We start from the raw sequence: 9,577 nt of genomic DNA on the forward strand, positions 1-9,577 counted from the left end.
CACTAAACACATGTTTGGAGCGCTACCACCACATCCCCTTTATGTGCATTCATGGCATGGTGCAATGTACATGAAGAACTTTACCTTACCTTTAAACAAGCTAACAAAGAATAACTGAATTTTCCAAATAATGAGAAAGCTTTCATTGGTGTAAGAAAGAATATATCAATATGATAACACCATACACATGTGTGTGTGTGGAATAAAATTAATTTCATGTTAATATACAAGGTGTCGCAAAAATAAAGATTCCTTATTTTAGTTGTTACAGTTGAAGTCTGGTGGATGCTATATCAATATCATCATGATATTGATATAAAAGCCATTTGGCAAGAAAAATTTAGCCCTCTTATTACTTGTATAAAAGGAAATTACATACATTTTTCTTTATGGCAATTAGAAATTAAACTTTGTTATCTTCCTACATGTGGTTTATCTTGTTAATTTCAAATAAAATTCTAAATTCTGTAAAAAAGATAAAGATATTAACTCATTTCCACCACAGTAAAACATTTAGAAACAATAAAGAAAAATGTTAGAAAATACTCATAAGTCCAGAGCCATCTATTGTTCACCATTGCAATCCATATCCCAACATAGTAGCGATTTTTTTTTAAAAAACCTATTTTATTTCAAATCATTCAATAATAAGTTATTATCAGACAAAAATTGTAAAAAAACTATTCAAATTTGTTAATATAAAACTTTGTAGAAATTATGCCAACTTGTATTCGATTCTGAAAAGAAAGAAAAAATATCAATAAAGAATGAGGTAAAAAATTATCATAAAGACTACTGAAAAAAAGATGGTTGAAGCTGAAATCAAAAAATTGTAAGTATCTTATTTCTTTATCCCAGGTTGTGTTTTACCGAAGCAAAGTGACCTGTATTTTTTGTGTATTATGCCTAGAGTGCTTAAAAAACGTCATAATGCCTGGCGATCAGCATTTACCAGTGTATTGTATTGCAGGATAATGGTCTGGGGCTGTTTTCCTGGTTTGGACTTGGCCCGTTAGTATTAACTGATAAGTCAATGACCTCTGGCATGTGAAAATACATTTTTTAGGCAATAACATGCTTCCCACAGTGGCAACAGTTTGGAATGGGTATTTTTCTGTATCAACATTTTAATGCTCCTGCCCACACAGCAAGGCCAATTGCATCATGAGAAGAAAATAAGGTGGAAGTCCTTTACTGTATGGCCAAAGCCTCAACTTGAACCCAATCACACATCTTTCTTTGGGATGAGCTGGAGTATTGGTTGCATACAAGACCCACTTGACCAACAAACACGCACAAACTATTCAACATGCTACAGAAAGAATGGAAGCAAATTCCGCCAGCAGTTTTCCAGAACTTGGAACTTAGTTTACCCCAAAAGGTAAATGATGTAATAACAGCAAAGTGAGGTTCAACATTCTATGACTGGTGACTTTGGAACCAGCAACAATGGGTGTCTGAAGACTTTTGGCTATACACTGTGTATAGCAACAACAAAAATTTATCCAGCCTAAATGTAACAAGTGGTAGCTTGGCATAATAAATTTTTAAAGCTTTTACAATGTGTCTACCTAAATAACAAATCCAAAATTCTTGAATTTTTTGTAACTTTTTCTTGACCTTTTTCGAACATGTATTTAATCGCCCCCTACTTACATATACAGATATACAGTGCGTCCATTTCGATCTTCAGCCGAGAGATCGGGAGAAGCGTGGCGGGCGGCGCTGGCGGAGACATTTGCGGCCTGTAAAGCCCGCTTATGTTTATGGACATATGCAGACATTTATATAAATATTGCAAAACGAGCACTAAACTGTGTTATAATTTATCATCTGTAATTCATCCAAGTTCTGCTCTTATATACACAAAAAATACGCTTTAAAAAACAATGTAAAGAGCCACAGATAATAAAACATTTTAATCATAGTTTTGACCAGTAACGTCCTGCTTAAGTTTATATCCTTGAAAGACTTTTGTGTCGATGGGGATCGTTTGGAGGTTTCGAATGTGCAACACCGTATCAAGATTACGCTGTAGACGAAACCGTTAAAAGTCAATGGTGTTCGTGAGCTTCCTTGCAATCCGTGCTCGAGTTTTTTGTTCCTTCGCGACAGAGCTGTGAATATAGTGGCGAGCAGATGTAAACCAAGAGCGTGTTAATTTCGTACTGTGCGCAAGAGTGTTATTATTGGTTACTTGCCGTTACTTGTTTGTGTTATTGCAGTGTGTTGGAATGCCAGCCGCAAGGTTCACGTTACGAGGGGGGCTGATAAGTTCTCGGCCCGACCCAGAAGGACTTTAGCTACAGGCACGAAAGTTTCAGGCTATTCAACGTATTCTCCCCGAAAGTCTACACACTTGGCACTTGGTGGATATCAGTTTGAATAACTCTAATAACACAGGTTAGTGTTCGTTTTGAATATTTATATAAATGTCTGCATATGTCCATAAAAATAAGCGGGCATTACAGGCCGCAAATGTTGGCATCTCCGTCAGCGCCGCCCACCACGCTTCTCCCGATCTCTCGGCTGAAGATCGAAATGGACGCACGGTAGTTGGAAATTAAGAAAATATTTTATTTTTCCAATGAAAGCCCATACCACACAGCTGGTTAAGATGAAAAATGAAGCTGTACTTTAACAAGAGATTTACACTTGCTTTCATTATTATTGCTTGTAAAAAATAATGCTTCAGTCTTTATCACAGGTGGGGAATGGCAACATTACATTATTATCTTTACAAAACTTTACACATATAAGAATGTAATTCTTAAGAAACAAAGCAAAAAAAATCATAACTACAACTCAATATAATTTTAGATTTCCAAACATTCAATTTCATCAAATTCCAGTACAGGCATATAAGAATGTAAATGCACTATACTGTAAAAAAAAAAAATAGCTAAAAATTATTGACCACAAGCATAATTTCTTTACTTTTTCTGGACATTCTTGACCTACCTGTTGATTTCTTTACTTTTTCTTGATGTTCTTGACTGGTAGACAGACACCCTGTTTTAAGATTGAAACATAATCAGGGTGGCTACAAACAAGCAGAAATGAAATTCCCTGACTTTTCCAGGTTTTCCAGGACAAAATTTACATTTTTCCCTGACAATTACAAACTAAATTAATCTATGTTTTTGCAAATGGAAATAATAAACTTACACAGATCCAGATATGGATTTGTTAAGTACCAATATTATCTTCTATGAAATTGACTTAATTTCTCTATTCTCTATGATTTGAATTCAAACTGCAAAATAGTGAATTCGGAAAATTATTACAATTCACAAGCTAGGGAAGGATTACGGAATTTTATCATACGCAGTAAGTTTAAAATTAAATACTTGATTATTTTTAAAGTTACGACTAAATGAAGTAAGAGTGAAGAGTGATTGATTAAGAAATACAATTTGTAATTTATCAGTCTCCTTATATGTACATTCTCGGTATTATATGTTGATATTTCCACTGAGATTTGGAACCCTCTGCTTGCAAGAACCATGAGTTCGGACTCATTTTTCAATGCATAAAGCTACTTCCCTCTTCTCTGTAAAGCAAACAACTTAACTCTTGCATATAAGTGAAACAATTGAATTGTACAAAATAAAGTGTCATATTTCCTTACATTATCAATGGGATTTCTGCTTCAGTACAGTATATCCAAGTGAAGTACTGTGAAACTGACAACATGCAGTTCTACCATTATTGCTGACGAAAAGGGTATGTAGCTATTAGAAATTTAACGCAAGGAATTTATAGAATTGCACTGTATATGTACCTAATTTAGCTAACCACACATTAACACAGGAACACACTGTTAATAACAGCTTCTGAAAGCTCATATACGAGGGGCATCCTGAAGAAAGCTCCAATGGTGCCTATACGCAGCACTAGTGGTCGGAGAGCGACAAACACACATGCAGGCATGAAGAAGTGGCATGTAGTAGTAATCTGGTACAGTTGCAATGCAGCTGTTTTAGGACAGTTCTAGGTTAAAGATTGCAGCTCTCATACAGTCTCCCACCGACTGCGATGTATCCTACGTGTAATCACATTTTTGCACGCTCAGAATTTGGCACAGAGCCACCAGCAATCATGTGAGGTGTGCAGACCGGACGTCGTGAGTGATAGTATGGTCAGACGATGGTGCAGACAATCCACAGAAAGGCAATTGAATGTGCACAACCCCATACAGCTGAATACACGCGGGCCCTTTGCATCACTTCAGGTGAGAGATCTTGGATCACCACTCCCTGTACAACCCTGGCCTTGCATGTCTATTTGTTTAACTAAAGAGGTTTCTGGCAGGACAAGGATTTGACAGCTACACTGCTGTAGAGATAGTTCCAGTCTTTGCTGTCAGATACATATGCCATGGGCATACAAAATTTAGTGCCATGCTATGACAAATGCCAAAACAACGGTGGTGATTATGCAAAAAATTAGATTAGGACTCACTGTTATTAATGCAATAAATTACAACTGATATAAAAAAGTAAAGTGTTCCCCTGTGCTTAGCACCACGCCATGAAGGCGTATAGGGGGTGTGGGAGTAACGCCCCACACTTTCTTGATCCGGTCGTGAGTGGGGGTGATGTGATCAGCACCACGCCCCTGACTGCCTTTACCCCCCCAGGTTTCCCCTGGGTACCCATGTTATTCGACGCTGGGTGGATGCCGGGGCCGCTTCCAACGTTAGAAAAGTTCCCGGATATTCTTGTTTTATTTATGCTATTCGGTAGGGACCTTGATATCTTATTCTTTTTCAAACTGGTGTATTTTTTTATATTTTATTTTTTACTATTCAGTGTAATTTTCCCCAAAATTCACATTTTCATTTTTAACACATTTTCTGGCAAATATCTGAAATTATACCTTCAGATTTTTTAAACTACTGTTTCAAATTGAAGTCACATGGCTTACGCCTCTTCGTGAGTGTTTGATATCTTGAAAGTTAATTTGGGAAAGTCATTTTCTATACCCCCTCTTTAATTTTAAGGTAAGGGTTTTAGATAATAGAATTTAATGGTGCACACTTAGCTTGGTAATCCAAAACACATCTTGCGCGACAAATACTGAAGATGTGGCTCCCGTGTGACGGTAGATATTAGGGATGGGACCGATTCATCGGTACTCTATCGGTATCGGCCGATATAGGCATATCGGTGTATTGGTTTATAGGTAAAATTACCGATTATTTTACCGATCCGATATATCGAATATTATCTGATAATTTAGTGCAAAATTCTGCCATTTTGTTGTAATTTTTATGGATAATCTCCATGCCCTACATTCTAAAAAAGTAAATGTCTAAATATGCAATTTATCTTGCACTGCAGTCACCTTGAAACACACATTTATTAAAGAGGTCAGTGAACCTTTCAGGTTCTTCAAGGACCATTTCTAATTTTATATCGGATCAGTAGAATATCGGTTATCGATATCGATAAATTTTATATTGGTACTTTATCGGTATCGGCCAAAATTTCATATCAACCCATCTCTAGTAGATATGCACTCGATTTCCTGTTATAACCCTGACATTTTGCTCTGTGATGCAAATGGTTTTGATAGAAGTTGAAAAAATTGTGGGAAATACATGATTTAATGTGGCTGTCGGAATTATTCCCTGTATAACAAGCATTATAGTTTACTCTTCAATAAAATGTAGGAAAACTTGCACGTTCTATGTACACAAACATGGCCTAGAAAAGACAAGAATGTTGGATTTCATGGAATTTTTCGTTCTTTTAGAACATTTTTAAATAAAATTGCTAAAAACACCAACAATTCGCATTATTTCGATATTTCGAAAAGGCAAAAAAAGTGTCCAGACATCACTGCACATTCATAAAAACAACTTTGCAGCAATTATCATTTTTCACGGTTTTCGCGTTTATGAAAAATCAATGTCCCTACTAATTGGAAATTACTTTCTAGCCACCCCTCGTATTAATCAATAGATGGAAAGTGAAAATTTAGCAGGTCTGGCAGAGGAAAGTCAATTCTTGAAGAAAGTGATTTGCCTTTATGATTGAATGATTCCAGTAAATATGATATTAAAATATTTATGTATTTTTTATTAGTATTTTATTTCATAATATTGGACATTAACTTCACTCAGTGAGAGATTAATGACCATCTCTCACAAGTTTAAACAGACAGGACAGAGAGTGGCGTTAATTTCATTGTAATACTGCTGTTGCAGTAAATTTGAGGTTGGGAGAATGCACTTGCCAATTTTTATAACATTCACCAATGGAGATTTATGATTCGCTTTTTTGTGATAGTATAAAATATATCCCATTTTGTTGGGTTCCTCTTGATATCTAAGTATAGTGCAATGTCATTATAAACGTATGTTAACTTGCGTGAAACCAGTAATACGTCAGGATGATGAAAGAAAACCTTCGTAAGCACTGCTACATTAAATAAGGTGAAGTGAGCCAGAAGAGTAATAAAATTTCAGCAGCATATTTGCAGCCTAAAGCTCTTCTTGTATATGCATGCATTTTTTGTTAAATGTTGCAGTTTGATGACATCCAACAAAAATTAATTCCATACAAGTGCCATGCATGCAACTTCTGTCGCATGTTGTAGTGAGATATGTTGTCAGGTGGCGATATTCGACAAAAATAGTACGTATCAATGTGGCCTATTTGTTTCCATGTTCCTTCATTTTGTCTAACAAAATGCCTTATCGGACAGTGCCAAACGCACCCATCCCCTCCATCTGTTGACCATTCTGTCCCCTTACTACTACCATATGGACAAGATAAAATGATAATTCAATGCATTTTCCATGTAATAGTGAGGCTTAACACATTTTTCTGCCCCTCCGGAAATTTCTCTCCCTCTCTCTCTCTCCTGCCATCACTGGTTTCTGGCACCGTGGTTGTGTTGTGCATAAAAGGGGGGTAAAAGTTGAGGCCAAAACTTAGCAACAAAAAAAAGGGGTCAATCAAGACAAAATTCCCTAACATTTCCCTGACTTTTTTTGACACCTCAAATTCCCTGACTTTTCCCGGTTTTCCAGGTCTGTCGCCACCCTGATGATATAACCATTAAGAATCTTGAATAAAATAAGACATTGCCTGACAAACCATTCCTTTAAATTTCTTCTTCAAGAATGGTAAAAGATGTTCCTAAGTCAATATACTTGAGAAAAAAAAAACTTTAAAATTGATTTTAAAAATTAAAAGAAAGCCATTCGAAGATTATCTTTCATTGGTTACATGGCTGTTTTTAAAATTTAGAGGAACAATTTGTCACATAAACGTCCAATTTATTCAAGATCTCTTTCATGTTGATGACTCGAGCTGTGAAAAATAAGTACAGTCAACTCTCGATAAAACGACCTTTCATAGTTCCCGGGAAAAGGGAAGGGGTCGTTATTGGAATTTGCACCGATTTTCAGCTTAAACAGAGCTCAAAAGGACACAAAGGTGCCTAGGAGATGATAACACAATTTATCCTGGTAGTTATACAACCTGTTATGCACAGGACACGTGTTGCGAGAAGGAAAATAGAACATGAAAAAGTTTCCACAAAAAAGGATTGAAGATAATGTTACTTTCTTTCAATTGTGCACAGTCGTTCCTCTTCCAGGAAATTCTTACAATTCTAGTTCATGAGAAACCCATTTGCACTGAGACCTATGGAAAGGAAAACAATCTCTCATTTATTGCAAGTGAAACTCGAAGAATCTTCAGGGTTCCTACACAAAATCATGCAATTTTTTCCAGGACATTTCCAGGCCTTTTCAAGGATTTTCTACAATTGCTCCAGGACAAGTGTAGAAAGTAAGCATCATTACATATTTTCTATTATTAAAAAAAATTAGTTCTATTTTTTTTAATGCAGGCTCCCAACTCTCCTACACCTGCTCCTTTCCACACCATTCATTCCTTAGTACACTGGTCAAAACAATTAGGGGAGCAAGCAAGAAATCCCAAAACCAAAGTTGGAAAGTCAAAAGAAGCAATGTATGTTGATGAAGCCGGTACTTAGCATTGTCGGCTCGCAGGAATAGGCAGCAAACTGCAACTGACTTGCAACGCGGCCTTGTTTTGGCAACAGGACGAAGTGTCTCGGGCCAAACTGTATGAAATCGCCTGCGGGAAAGGGGTATTTATGCAAGAAGACCAATGGTGTGTGTCCCTCTGAATGCCCAACACCGTAGGACCCGCAGACAGTGGGCTGTGGAACATCGTGAGTGGGGACATGGAGAGTGGAGTTCAGTTCTCTTCTCGGATGAGTCGCGTTTCAGTCTCCAGTCAGATAATCGACGCATTCTCATCTGGAGGGAACGTGGGACTCGCAATTATCCCGCACATGTGCGCGAAGTGTCTCAGTATGGTGGCGGTGACTTAATGGTATGGGCAGGGATCAGTGTTGGTCGACGTACCCCCCTGCACATTATCCGGAATGGTACTTTGACAGCCTTACGGTACCGGAATGAGATCCTCAGGCCTTATGTTGTCCCAATGGCTGCAGATATTGGTGATCGTTTCATTTTTGTGGACGATAATGCCCGACCTCACCGAGAACGTCTGGTTGACGCCATGCTACGGGATGAGGGTATTGAACGAATGGTATGGCCAGCATCCTCCCCAGACTTGAATCCCATTGAACATGTGTGGGACACACTCGGAAGACGCATTGCTGCTCAGCCAGCGCCGCCTACAACTCTGCAACAGTTGAAAATGGCCCTTCTGGAGGAATGGGTGAATATCCAGCAGGCTGTCGTTGATAACCTTATTGGTTCCATGCAAAACAGATGTGCAGCTGTCATAGCAGTTCATGGTGACCACACGCCTTATTAGAAGTATGGATCTGTTGTGTATCTGTCCATTTCTGTTGTCTTATCACCGTGCTGTTCTCCTGATTTTGTGCAGTACCTTGCAGAAATCACCCCTAGAACTCTGTTGTACTAATGACTCAATAGACATGTATTGTACTGGTTGAGGACACACTCACCTAATCAAAATACATTGCTACTTTTGACTTACCAAGTTTGGTTTTGGGATTTCTTGCTTGCTCCCCTAATTTTTTTGACCAGTGTATAATGAAGGTTATTTAATTTTTACAATAATACAGAAAAAATACAAAGGTAGAAAAAATAAACACAAGTGTATATATAAGTTTATAAAAAATTACCATCTTGTATTACAAATAAACAAGAATAATATCCTTGGAAAACTTGGAATATTTAGGATAGCAAACCCATTTTTTTTAAACCATTATTATTATCATCATATTTTCTACCTCTGAGCAATACAAAAACGTGGGGCATTATACTTCAATCACAAAAATAAAACTTATCACAAAACTATGACTACAGTACACAGCACGGTGACATAAGTAAATAAACCACTGTCATGACACTGGCCTGTTTTAAATGAAAACTTATTGCAATTCATACAAATAAAACGGGGCAAAGGAATTTTAAAGGACAATTTCCAAAATTCCAGGTAAAGCTTGGAAAAATGTGAAATTTCATAACATTTCCATGCCTGGAAGGAATGTTTTAAAATTCCAGGTTTTCCAGGACGAGTAGGAACCCTGATCT

General features: G+C 37.2%; 1 protein-coding gene across 1 annotated transcript in view; it reads right to left on the reverse strand.

The window, feature by feature from the left end:
• The window catches only part of LOC145985596 (dual E2 ubiquitin-conjugating enzyme/E3 ubiquitin-protein ligase BIRC6-like), a 241,336-nt gene that overhangs the window by 209,753 nt on the left and 22,006 nt on the right, over positions 1–9,577 (reverse strand). The gene's annotated exons all lie outside the window — the stretch shown is intronic.

Source organism: Lepisma saccharinum, chromosome 3, assembly GCF_977018435.1.
Source record: "Lepisma saccharinum chromosome 3, izLepSacc3.1, whole genome shotgun sequence".
In the NCBI taxonomy this organism is placed as follows: Eukaryota; Metazoa; Arthropoda; class Insecta; order Zygentoma; family Lepismatidae; genus Lepisma; species Lepisma saccharinum.